The sequence below is a fragment of the Nerophis ophidion genome, linkage group LG02 (assembly GCF_033978795.1).
Source record: "Nerophis ophidion isolate RoL-2023_Sa linkage group LG02, RoL_Noph_v1.0, whole genome shotgun sequence".
NCBI lineage: Eukaryota > Metazoa > Chordata > Actinopteri > Syngnathiformes > Syngnathidae > Nerophis > Nerophis ophidion.
Window position 1 is genome coordinate 14,713,957 of NC_084612.1, and position 13,277 is coordinate 14,727,233.

The window sequence follows — 13,277 nt, forward strand, 5'->3', positions numbered from 1 at the left end:
CCTCCATTCACAGCTGCAAGCATGGCCCTCTGAGGGCAGCTACGAATGTGAAATGAGTTCAACACCCCTGGTTTAAATGGAGAAATTAATACATTTTGTCTAGATTTTGCGTCAATTTATTTATTTTACTCACTAATATTTTTTGTATTTGTGTACCCGTGTTTGTGTGTGGTCTCCATGTCATGTTGAAACTGGAACGTAAACAACCAAGCAGCATGTGCTGACTGTGAGGACAGAGCAGCTTCACCCTAATGGACATGAATAATGAGGCATTTTGCAAAAGAGACAGCGCTTTGCCCAAATGTTTTGCTATATTTGTGATTCATTGCGCAGACGACTTTTAAAATCTTTTACCAGCGAGGGGAGGGAAAACAAGACAGTGGCGTCTGGAGGTTGTTTGCGCGTCACAACAAGGGTTTCAGTTTGTTTTCGCCTTAATTGATGCTTTGACTGTGTGGCCACCCCGCCATTGTTTGCTTATGCTAATGACTGCGATGACCTCCTTGGTCCACCATCTAGCTGGGAAATGGCACCCGCTGCTGTGGGGGAGCCAGCGGCTCGACTTCAATGTGTCTGTCACAGGTTGGGATTATCTGAAAAACAACAGGAAAAAAAACAAAATGGAAAAGTGCATCACGGCAGCTCTAAAGAAATCCTGGTGGCAACAACTATTCATGCTGATTGCCAAATATTGCCATGACATACTTCATGGCTGATTAGACGTAATTACAATTGCGACCCGAGAAATCCGCAATTGTTACAAACAAATAGCAGCGCCGTGGTTTCGTTATTGCGCTCATCTCGTTTTGTGCAGATGACAGCGGCAAATGTCTTCTGCTGCAACCCGGGGTTTGATTTCTGTTGATTCTCGTCCCATAATTGCCACATCTCCACCACATCATTCGCACAGTACTGAATGTTTTTTTGTCGTTGTTTTTTTTTGCTTTAAATGATTACGAATCAGTTTTCACCACCCTTATTGTCATTATACTAACTATATTGAGTGTGGCAGCTGTGACAAAATCATCAAAGCCTTTAGTACACAATAGTAATGCAATGTAATTTAACAGTAAACAGAGTTTAATTTTTTTCCGTATTTATTTAAAAACGGCATAAACCTGTTTCATATTTGTATCATGAATTTTTGGGAACATTTCAGAAAAACATTTATTGTTCATGTTATTATACATTCTTTTAAATGTATTATTATTTGGAATATACAATTCAACAAAAAACTAAATCAGAATATAACAAATATAGCTAACAAATATAGCTACTACCTTTGTAACTTTATTACTCATTTTGGATATTATGATGTAATTGCACTGGCTGAGAAAATACTCATTTGATTTTTTTAAATTTTCAATTATTATTTATTGTGTTTATTTGGAATGCAACAGTTGCACAATTCAGAGAGAACATTCCCTTTACTATAGTGTTTGTGATGGAATAATGTTATATATTATTTATTCATAATGTATTTAGAATAACTATTGGAAATATTCGATCATTTTTGCATGTATTTTGGATTTGAAATTTAACCAAAAATTCAGACAAAACAGGGCTACTACTTTCGTACATGTGGTCTTTATTTCAAATATTATAATCTATTTATTTATTTAATATTTATAAAAACTAAATTCAGGATTTTATTTGTATTTTTAATCATTGTTTTATTTTTGTGTGTGTTTGAAATTGAACAAAAAAGACTCAGGAAAACAATTATTTGTAAGTACCTGTAAATATTATTATTCGTGATAATTTTGTGTATTATTTATTTATGGTGTATCTAAAATGAATTTAATAAATAATGATTATTTTTGCATGTATTTTGTATTTAGAATTTTAAATTAAACCCAATAATTCTCCTTTTGCAGCAGTGTTATTTTCTGTTCTTTTTTAAAAATATTATGATGTGTTTGTTTGTTTTATCAATAATACATAAAAAGACATTTATGAAATATGTATTATTTTTACATGTGGCTACTGCTTTTGTACTTGTGTTATTTTAAAAAATATTAAAATGTATTTGCAATGCAATGACAAAATTCAGGATTTTCAGATGTATTTATTTTTGGTATGTTCAATCTTTAATCATTATTTATTTTACTTATTTACAATGTAACCAAAAATGCAGGAAAAATCATCTTTTATGTGTGTGTTCATAGTATTTTTTGTGTGATGTATTTATTTTATGTATTATTCACTTGTGATGCATCGCAACTAAATTGGGGAAAAAGTAATTATTTTTGTAGGTATTTAGAATATACACTTCAGCCAAGAGGTGTTGTATAATACTTAATAAAATATGTAAATATATATAAAAACAATAATACAATATAAATAAATACAATATGAGGATTGCTAAACAATGACACAATTATGGATTAGTTTTGTATTTTTATTTTGTATTCATCATTTATTTTTAAAAATAGTATTTTGTATGTATTTTGTAATAAAATGTTTTAATTTAACCAAAACACTCAGGGACGAAATGGCGTTTACTTTTTGCATTTGTGTTTTTCTTTTAAGCATCATGATTTATTTGCTCCAGAACATAACATTTCAGGAAATGTCCCTTTGTGTCTTTTATTTTGAATTATTATTTTTATTTTATCAATTTGGAACACACCCACCATATTTCTGGAAAAATATATTATATATGTATGTGTATGTATATATATATATATATATATATTTTCCCACACCTACATATTGCGCTCTACCACGGTATCGAGCACTATTCTCTGGATAATCCAATCAAGACATATATATATATATATATATATATATATATATATATATATATATATATATATATATATATATATATATACATATATACATATATATATATATATATATATATATATATATATATATATATATATATATATATATATATATATATATATATATATATATATATATATATATATATATAGGCTTCACGGTGGCAGAGGGGTTAGTGCGTCTGCCTCACAATACGAAGGTCCTGCAGTCCTGGGTTCAAATCCAGGCTCGGGATCTTTCTGTGTGGAGTTTGCATGTTCTCCCCGTGAATGCGTGGGTTCCCTCCGGGTACTCCGGCTTCATCCCACCTCCAAAGACATGCACCTGGGGATAAGTTGATTGGCAACACTAAATTGGCCCTAGTGTGTGAATGTGAGTGTGAATGTTGTCTGTCTATCTGTGTTGGCCCTGCGATGAGGTGGCGACTTGTCCAGGGTGTACCCCGCCTTCCGCCCGACTGTAGCTGAGATAGGCGCCAGCGCCCCCCGCGACCCCAAAAGGGAATAAGCGGTAGAAAATGGATGGATGGATATATATATATATATATATATATATATATATATATATATATATATACATACATACATACATACATACATATATATATATATATATTTTTTTTTTTTTTTTAAATAATGAATAAAAAAATAAATTTAGGAAATATGTATTATTTTTGTATTATATTGTTTCTAAAGCTGACCTTCAGGGTACCAATAATGGCAGAAAAAAAAAATAACAGTAAACTTAGCTTTTTTGACATAAAGTATGCCTATCATAATCCCGCATGTTTTATGCGGCATCAAATTCACGGATATATATTTTTGTTGAATATGAATTGGCCAACTTCTTTTTACATACCAATTAAAAATGTAATTTCAAACATCACCCGCACAATGATGAAGGTGACAGTTTGACAAGTTTGAAAAGTTCCTAAAGCCCGTTTTTTTTTTGTACAGTTTCCCACTAAATGGCAACAGCTGATTACATTGGAGAAGTATTTTAGCGCTTACTCCCAAGGCTACAATATGTGTACTGCCGCACAAAAAGGTCAGCTCCCCAGGTGTCGGCCAGCTTTTCATTCAAACTTGTACTTTTCCAACTCAACGGGAAATGAGTTGTAGCCTGGCGTGATGCCGAAGTAGAAGTGGGCGCACAAAGCCGATCCCCCGGGGTGAATTATTGCAAGAAAACTCCTTTGTGCAAATGTCAGTCCCATAGGGCCACAGTGCTTTCTTTTAGAATAAACAGAAGGGCCCGACTGAGAGTTTTTTGTCCCCGGGTCTCAGGAGATTGGCGTGCATGTGGAGAGCGCTTTGACCGTACCCTCGCTGGAACGTATCGATGAAGAATATCTATTGGCATTAGCCCTCTGAATAAACACTCTTCCAATGACCCACTGGGCCACTCGATGAACAGACAAAAGCCTTAGCAGCAGGTTTTTCTTTTTTTTCCCTTTTTCCCCACTTAAAGACGACACTCTCATGGCACCGCAGAGAAAAGAAATAGGAAATGTCACACGTTAAAGGACTTTTTCTTCTGTACAATTTTTGCTTCAAAAGTCAAACTAATTTAAAGTGTCAGCTCAAAAGGGACGGATACCTTTGAAAACCGACACGGCACTGCTTCTGTACTTTTCTGTGTGTTCTTATGGCGATGATTTTTTCAAGAATGAAATATATTCCCGTTATTTAAAATGTAACACTGTGTGGTCCAGTTGTCACATCTTGCTTTCTTACGTATACCTTCACTTCAGTTTGTCAGGAATGAAACTATTGGTATTCAGTTGAACGTACCAGTTGTCCTTTGCTGAGTCCTACAGAAGTGTTTATACTATAAGTAGCACCACATTCTGGGCTCCTAAAGGGCCAACCCGATCCAACCCTAAACCCAACATCACCGTCCCATACACAAACGCACAGTATGTTTACTCTTTGTGACTTTTTAAATATAGGACTAACTGTCACAGCCCAGTTTTGGGGCATCTGGAATCTGTCCATGGGGAGGGGGTCCTGTCACGGGCCGGGCGCACATCAGTGCGCATTCATGTGTGCACTGCACTGAGCGCACTTCCAGGAGTGTGCCAGCCACGGTGGCAGCAAGCAGCTGCAATCAATCACTCTAGTTTAATAATATTATTATTTGTTATATATATATATATATATATATATATATATATATATATATACAGTGGGGCAAAAAAAGACACGACGAGTTGAGTTTATACCAAAATGGTTACATTGATGATACAGCAGAGGATTGGGAGAATGTCATGTGGTCAGATGAAACCAAAACAGAACTTTTTAGTATAAACTCAACTCGTCGTGTTTGGAGGAAGAAGAATACTGAGTTGCATCCCAAGAACACCATACCTACTGTGAAGTATGGGGTGGAAACATCATGCTTTGGGGCTGTTTTTCTGTTAAGGGGACAGGAAGATTGATCCGTGTTAATGAAAGAATGAATGGGGCCATGTATCGTGAGATTTTGAGCCAAAAGCTCCTTCCATCAGTGAGAGCTTTGAATGGTTGACCAAATACTTATTTTCCAACATAATTTACAAATAAATTCTTTAAAATTCCTACAATGTGAATTCCTGGATTTTTTTTCACATTCTGTCTCTCACAGTTGAAGTGTACCTATGACGAAAATTACAGACCTCTGTCATTATTTTAAGTGGGAGAACTTGCACAATCGGTGTCTGACTAAATACTTTTTTGCCCTATTGTATGTATATATATCTATAAATAAGTGACAAGAAATTCAATATAAAATGGCCGTAATATGAATGAAAATAATCATACAACCGGCCAATATCCAAATAATATGATTATAAATGAGTCAAGTTTACTTTTACGTCAGAGTGTAAAGTAGCTATTTGCTTAAATTATTTGCCTCTTGCCAAGATTTAACATTTTAATGTGAGGAACGTATTTAGTTTTAAGAGTTTTAGGTCTGCGTATCTTCCCTTCATTCTATTTCCAATTCTTAAATGCAAATCAAAGAACACATTTTGAGCCCTTTTGTCTATTTTAATTTCTGACACAAAAGTCGGACAACTATTTAAAGAGACTTTTTTAAAACGACAATAGGACGCCTGCTGAACAAAGATGTTAGCCTTATGCTAAAAACATGCTAAATGCAAAGGAAAAGCTAAAATACTGCTTCCGGTTCAATTTGTCATCACACAGATAAACACGCATTTTTGTATTTTGGATGAACATATATTGGCCCTGCGATGAGGTGGCAACTTGTCCAGGGTGTACCCTGCCTTCTGCCCGATTGTAGCTGAGATAGGCGCCAGCGCCCCCCGCGATCCCGAAAGGGAATAAGCGGTAGAAAATGGATGGATGGATGGATATATTCGACGTTTGGGTTTATCTGGAAAAATAAAAATCCATAAAAGGAAAACAGCACAAAATCCAATTTTATGGCAAGATTTGAATGAAAATTAACCCTTTTTTATTTGTTTTAGTATCTGCCATCTATAAAAAAAAAAAGGAAAAACGGCCCGATTATTTTTTTGGGGGGATTTGCGTTTCAAATAATGGGAAATGGAATGAACGGAAGGAACACTGACCTGTTTTTTTTTTATTTCTCTTTGGTCATTGACTTTGCTAATCTTATTTTGTATGTTCTAGTTTAAAAATGTTAACAATGAGAAAACTATTCAAGTATTATTAATAATTTTCCCCACATTAAAATTACATTAATGAATTAATTAAAGATTCTTCAAAAAAATTGAGAATGTTTTATTTACGAATTGCATGTTCAGTACCTTGTTTTCAGAATACAATGCTAATTTATCGTTTAAAAGTCCTGTTCATTTTCTAGATATCCAAATCTTAATTTAGGATGTCTTATCAAGTAAAAATAATGAGCTGCATGGACAGACTGTCATGCCTGTTAATCTGGGTTTATGTTTGATCATGTTATGTTTTGTTTTTGGACCCTTGTTTCCCGTTTTTGCACTTCCTGTTTTTTTTGGTTTCCATATATTACTCATTAGTTTCCACCTGGCCCCCATGTCACGCCCCTGCCCTCAGCCCCACACCTGTTTCTCATCATCATAGTCACTATTTAAGTCATTTGTTTTCTGTTCCTCGGCCTGGGAACTTTACTTATGTCTTCTTGCCCACCTACCAATGCTGCTCCTACCTTCATGCCATGCTATTCTGTTTTCGATGCTGTCAATGCCACATACATTTTTGTTGTTTATGCCACAGTGCAAGTTTTGTTATTTATGCCACAGTGCAGGGTTTTGTTTCTTGTCTTTAGTCATGCCATTGTGCTAGTTTAGTTTTATAGCCAAGTTTTCCACCCTCGAGCGCGCCATTTGTTAGCCTTTTGTTAGTTATAGTGTTTAAATAAACAATATGTACTCACATTCACGTCTCGCTTGTGCCAAATTCCCTCTGCATCGAAGAAGCAAAACAAATCCAAGTCAAAGTCCTGACACAGATTATTTAATTTGTTTTTAGTGTTTATGTTTTGTCAGCTATTTTTTGCAGAACAAACATATTATCACCAGAGGATACCAATTATACTAACACTAATTATAATAACACATCATTAATACTATAATTATACCATTGCAGCGCATCTACTGGGAGTTAAATGTCCCTGTCTTTAAAAAAATAGTGATGCATCTAGTTCTAACTTTAATTTAAATTCTTTCATTTACATTATTTGAATTAACATGAATGGTGAATGGAAACTTGTACATTACTTTCTCCTATGTTGACACAAAAAGATGTGTTTAATATTTTACCGTTTTTCTATCACCTCTACTTCCAAAATGCTGCTGCTCTGTGTGAACGCTTTCATGTAAGCTTCTACGACATTATGGCGTCTGTGTTGGTTGAAATATTCAAAACTAGCTTGCCTCTATCCAGATGGAACGAACCATTTTGTATTTTTGATGGGTTTTGTAGGTAGTTGTTACGTCTTTGTAACTGTTTTGGTATTGTTTGTTTTTTCTCTGTGTGTGGCGTTTTAGTTCCTGTCCTATGCTCTTATTTTGTAGTGTTCACTTCCTCGTCCTTGCTTCCACACCTGCTGCCTGTTTGGCAAGCGGGACAGACCTGGGCCCGGTTCCCGATCAGTTTTTCCATTTCCAGTTGGATCATTTGTTCGCGTACACGTGTTGTTGCCGGTTCAATATAAGTTCAGTGTCTTGTGCATTTAATTGTGCACTTTTCTCTACTCCTTTTGTGAGTGAGTTCTCTGTTCATTTCTCCACTCCATGTGAGCGCGCCTTTTTGTTTGTTTTGAACATTATTCTTTAATTCACCGCCTGCCTTTCCCCTCCGGATCCTTGGTGCATTCCAGCCGCCTGAAAGTTGTCTTAGACATTCTAATGTGGATTTAATCAAAGTTATTAACTTCATTTTAGATTAACTCCTATGAAGTCTTGTTTCATAACTTGTTTACTTACTGTAAATGGCAGAAAAAACTTTGGTGCTGCTGAGTATTGTACCACACCAACTGTTTAATGGCAACATGTATCTTAGTAGCATTTTGGATGGGTCAAAATCGCCATGTAAAATCACTAATGCTAATCAGTAATATTCAAATGACATTTCCAATGAAAAATTTGCATCGAGTTAGTACATTTTGAAAAGTGGAGCTTTACTTTCGAGTGCTTTCGTTTTAGGCATTCTTGATTGTTTTTTTTACCAAAATAGGTAAAATATGTTTTCGAGCGACAAATTAGGTAACAAAAATCACCTAAAATATATTTAGATTTAAATTACTATAGTTAACACCATCCATCCATTCTATCCATTTACTTAACACTTGAAATTTAATGAAAAGTCCAATTAATATTTTTGACATAAAAGTTTATAGCAAAAAAGTCATTTTACGCACGCACACCCTTCTCCTTGTCCTCCCACTGATCAGTACCTTTTCTCTCTGTATTAATTAATGTGGTTTGATTCTACTTTCTAAACAATGTGAAACAAATTAAACTGTCTGGAGCACTTGCAAGAAAAAAAATGTAAGAAAAGGAGTAAAAACGTGATGCAAAAAGTTAAAATAAAGATGTTAGTTATGAAATAGAGCATCAGCTATTTAGCATAATGTAGGATACCGTAATTAACGGTTTATAATCGGCGACTTTTTCCTATGCTTTGAACCCTGTAATGTATGCAATGCTGTGGCTAATTTATGGATTTCCCCAGGTTCACAAGCTTCACGTGTCATCAATAAATTTGGCCAAATCACATAATACCCATCTTTCCAGCCAGTACCAGTGAGCTCATTTACATTAAATCAAACACACTCAAACAATCATTCAGACAGCCATTTAGCACATTATGGACTCACCCTCACTGCCCCGAGAGAAGAAATGCTGAAATGCACAGGACAAAGCCTGTGTAAATAATTAATGTTTCAACATGGACACCTGTGGCTTATAGACCTGTGCAGCCAATATATGTACAAAACAAGATTAGGTGCAGTTTAGTCCGAAAATTACCACAAAAAGATAGCCAGCTTGCTAATCGGTAATTAATCAGTTTTGTACTATATATACTGTAGGAGTACACACTGGCGAGATCTACACTTTTATTTCTGGAATATTTGTTGTATTTACATCTGGCGAGATAGCTAACATACACATTTTAAGCATACTTCGAAACTGAGCATTCCCGCATGCCACATTAAACTGTGGTTTACTGCTTCTTTGCGTATGCTAACCAATATTTCACTGTAATGACAGTTACAAAAAAATAATGTTTATGGTATTCTGCTATGTTTTGCTGTAATATATTGCAATATATTCTTTGAACTTTGTACTGTTTTGCTTCTTTACATTATTTTTACATTGTATATGAAAATGGTAATTATAACCACGGAACAGGAAATGGAACTTGCGGCTCGAAGGAAATAATCAGACCGAAATACAGGTTATTCTGATATTAAATTAAATACACAAGCTAATTACAATCAATAAACCGCTGTGTATCGTAAGTGCTAATCAATAGAACATTATTAATGGGTGAGTGTTTTGGTTTTATCTCAAAACCAAACATGCTGGAAGATCAACAGTTCCTATTGAACACCACTAGGAGGCAGTGTCACTGCAAACATCGTTTTGTATTATTACAGTAGGTGTCCTCAAAGGGTAAATGTAGTTGTAGTTGTATTTAGTCATTAGATGTAAAACAGCTAAATGTACAAAATTACAGAACATGTTTGACTTTAATGTATATTGGTAAGCATGTTTTTGTAGTTAAGGCAGTTTGATGATAATCATAGATCAGGAAGTTTAACTTTTTATCCGACTGCAAGACATAACGTGGCCGTCGGGGTCCACAAAATACAAATCGCCTTATTCCCGAGATCGCGTTGTATAAAAATCCTGAATTTCTTTTTTGGACTAAAAATATGAAAAAAATCTTTCACCCTGCTGTGCTCTTTCGTCGTCGTCGTCGTCAAAGCTAAGTGATATCTTTCTATTTTGTGTGCTTCTAAATATTTTACAGCCTTCTGCAGCCCTCGTCCAACACAATCCGTAGCCGTAAGTTTAAAGTACACGCTTACTTTGTTTCACCGCTTCACTTTTAGCGAGCTAGTTGCAAACCTAGCGGAGCTAAGCTAGTCTCTGATCCGAAGAAACCCCGCAGAGTAAAATCGTAACTTTAGATGCCGTGGACACGCTTGTTAAGGTTAGCCGTATTGAGCTAATTAGCATATCTAAACGGCCTACAAGTTAAGACGCATAACGGATTTAGCTTGTTGGCTAGTGCTACATCCCAGTCTGCCGCCCACCACACCGCGATGAAAATGGCCGAAAAATTTGGGGTCCATGGCAAAATCGCGTTATATAGAGTACCGCGTTATACTGGGCCATGTTATATCAAACTTTGAATGTAAATCAAATGTAACTGCGAACTAAACTGATGCTAACATAAATAGCTTTTAGCCACCGTATAATAAAAGGGCTAACGACTTGCCTTTATTTGCTGTGTATTTGTGTTTTTGTATTGTGTTCATTCAGCAAAGCTCACAAGGGGAAATTTCACTTAAACGATGACATTGACAAATGGGTTGCTCTTTTGCATCTCAACAGTTGTTGTTTATTTGGAGTATAAACAGTTACGGTTTTGGCACCCAATAAAACATATCAAAAATATTATTTGATGACATTGTGATGAAAACAAATGGGCGTCTGTTGGGGGGCTTTTTAAGGTTGATCTGAATTATGCAAGCGAGTAATAACTTGTGATTAATAATGATTACATCAAATTTAAAAGTGGGATTAACCTGATTAAAAAAATAATAATTTGACTGCACATGGTTAGACTATTTACCCTAATGAATGACCACTCATCAATTCCAGTAGTAGCCGTAACATACCACTCTCGGAGCCGCATGATCATGCCCTGGGATTTTGGAAAGACATTTTTTATTTTTTTTTAACTTTCATTTAAACTAGGGGTGTCAAAATAATTTTAGATCCGGGGCCACATGGAAAAAAATCTACTCCCAAGTTGGCTAAACTGGTAAAATCACAGCACGATAACTTAAAAATAGAGTCAAATTCAGATTGTTTTCTTTGTTTGAAAATAGAACAAGTACATTCTGAAATTGTACAAATCATAATGTTGTTGGGTTTTTTTTTTACACTTACATGTTGCGGTTAATAGTATTCTTTTTTTACTTGTCGTTATTTATATTTTCTGAATAAATTATGTGATAATGTTCATCAGTCAACTCATTGGTGTAAATTTTCAATCCATCCGGATAAAAAATTAATATCAACATCAAATTATAGCATATTATTCATGTAGTTTGATCATTTCCCCCGCCTGATGTACTGACATGTGGTTTATTTTGTACATATGTAGCGTCATCTACAAAGATACAAATAATTGCTATTGTGACATCTAGTGGACACATTTAGAACAGCTGTTTGTTCATTAAAACATTTCAGGTAATTTTTATACTTGGCAAACTCTTCCCGCAGGCCGGATAAAACCTTTTCGCGGGCCCTACGTTTGACACCCTTGCTTTAAACCAGGGGTCGGGAACCTTTTTGGCTGACAGAGCCATGGAAGCCAAATATTTTAAAATGTATTTCCGTGAGAGCCATATAATGTTTTTTAAACATTGAATACGACTAAATGTGTGCATTTTTATGTAAAACCAACATTAGGGTACAACACGTATGTTATTCTTTTTAATAACGTTTTTATTCTGAAGCTAACTAATAATGAACAAAATACTTCTTACCATTCTTGACTTCTTGAACAGGTGCGGTAGAACAGTCTTTTTCAACCACTGTGCCGTGAGATACAGTCTGGTGTGCCGTGGGAGATTATGTAATTTCACCTATATTGGTTAAAAATATTTTTTGCAAACCAGTAATTACAGTTTGAAAATTATGTGGTGTTGTTGAGTGGTCGGTGCTGTCTAGAGCTAATTGCTTTATAGACGTCGGAAACAGCGGGAGGCAGGGTGCAGGTAAAAAAAAAAGGTGTCTAATGCTTAAAACATAAATAAACAAAAGGTGAGTGCCCTTAAGAAAAGGCATTAAAGCTTAGGGAATGCTATGCAGAGCAAAACTAAAAATGAACTGGCTACAAAGTAAACAAAAAAAACAGAATGCTGGACGACAGCAAAGACTTACTGTGGAGCAAAGACAATGTACATCCGAACATGACATGACAATCGACAATGTCCTCACAAAGAAGGATAAAAACGACTGAAATATTCTTGATTGCTAAAACAAAGTAGATGCGGGAAGTAGTGCTCAAAGGAAGACATGAAACTGCTAAAGGGAAATACCAAAAAAAGAGAAAAAGCAACCAAAATAGGAGCACAAGACAAGAACTAAAACACTACACACAAGAAAACCGCAAACAACCCAAAATAAGTCACGGTGTGATGTGACAGGTGGTGATAGTACGTCTACTTTGAGAAAAGAGCTATATTGATGCATGCTTGGTTATGGTTTAAAGTCATATCCAACAGTTGTGACAATAACTTTTTACTGTCAACTGAGTTTTGTTTTTAATACATTTCTGCTGGTGGTGTGTGCCTCCGGATTTTTTAAAGGCAAAAAATGTGCCTTGGCTCAAAAAAGGTTGAAAAACACTGCGGTAGAAAACGGATGGAGGGATACAAATGCATGAGAATGTTTCACATTTTTAACGTTATTTTTAACACTGATTACCAGTGGAATTATTCATTACTTATTGTGTTAAGCAATGTCAGATAAGATTAATCTGCGAGCCAGCTGCAGTCATCAAAAGAGCCACATCTGGCTCTAGAGCCATAGGTTCCCTACCCCTGCTTTAAACCCTTCAGTTACAAAATACGATAACATCACTTTAGCTATAAAAGTTCAATAATAAGCTTGTTTGTATCACAAATACAAATTTGCGTGCGGTTAATTCTTTTAACGTCTTCAAATCTCTTACTTACCACACAACACAAATATTTAGGAACAAAAATCAGGTGATAGAAGAAAAGTGAAA